The sequence below is a fragment of the Elephantulus edwardii genome, unplaced genomic scaffold, assembly GCF_000299155.1.
Source record: "Elephantulus edwardii isolate Elephantulus edwardi_28Jun2011 unplaced genomic scaffold, EleEdw1.0 scaffold00151, whole genome shotgun sequence".
Classification (NCBI taxonomy): Eukaryota; Metazoa; Chordata; class Mammalia; order Macroscelidea; family Macroscelididae; genus Elephantulus; species Elephantulus edwardii.
In genome coordinates this window covers 6,913,347-6,914,536 of record NW_006399901.1, presented here as the reverse complement: position 1 = coordinate 6,914,536, position 1,190 = coordinate 6,913,347, and the positions used below count along the sequence as shown (strand labels likewise).

General features: G+C 43.9%; 1 pseudogene; it reads left to right on the top strand.

Moving 5' to 3' along the window:
• LOC102876779 overlaps positions 1–1,190 on the top strand; it is a 28,724-nt pseudogene that overhangs the window by 15,753 nt on the left and 11,781 nt on the right.

Here is a 1,190-nt window from a genome sequence, read left to right as displayed (position 1 = left end):
TTGCAACTTTTTGAGAAAGCGCCATACCACATTCCACAGTGGTTGTACCATTTTACACTCCCATCAGCAGTAAATAAGGGTTCCAGTTTCTCCACAACCTCACCAGCATTTGTTGCTTGCTGTTCTGTTAAATTTTGCTATTCTGACTGGAGTGAGATGATATCTCATGGTTGTTTTGTGCCCTATGATCTTAAGAGCAAGTATCACCACCCATTGGCAACAGAATCATCCTCTTTCCTCAGTAGCTATGAGAGGGCCCAGGTGCCTCTTGTTCAGTGTGATGGTGTCTAGCACAAATGTTCATTTGGAACTGGAAGAAGATTAGAAAGAATCTGCTAACTTTCTGATTGGAACAGGTTGCAGAATACTCCAGTAATTAATTCTGGGTACCAATTGACATATTTCAGCTAACAGATGCTGCCCTGGATGTGCTCACCAAGTTGTGCGAAGAAATCTGGAGAACAACCACTTGGCCAACTGATTAGAAGAGATCTATATTTGTTCCCATTCCAAAGAAGAGTGACCTGACAGAGTGTGGAAATTATAGAACGATACCATTGATTTCACACGCAGGCAAGATTCTACTAAAGAGTATCCAAAAATGACTGGAACAGCACATCAGCAGACAACTGCCAGAAGTCCAGGCTGGGTTTAGAAGGGGTCGTGGTACTGGGGATATTGTAGCTAATGTTAGATGGATCTTAGCTGAAAGCAGGAAATACCAGAAGAATGTCTATCTGTGTTTGATTGATTATGCAAAGGCATTTGACTGTGTGGATCATAACAAGCTGTGGCTGACTCTGAGAAGAATGGGAATCCCAGAACACTTGACCGTGCTAATGCAAAACCTATACTTGGTCCAGGAGGCAGTCATCAGAAAGAAGCAAGGAAACACTGCATGGTTCAAAATTGGGAAAGGTGTATGCCAGGGGTGTGTCCTATCTCCATACATTCTCAACCTGTATGCAGAACAGATCATCCAGGAGGCTGGGCTCTATGAGGAGAATTGTGGCATCAGGATTGATGGAAGATTTATGAACAATCTGCGTTATGCAGATGACACAATCCTGCTTACTGAAACTGAGTAGGACCTCATGCATTTGCTGCAGAGGGTCAAGGACTGCAGCCTTGGCGAGGTTGTGGAGAAACTGGAACCCTGATTCACTGTTGGTGGGAGTGTAAAATGGTGC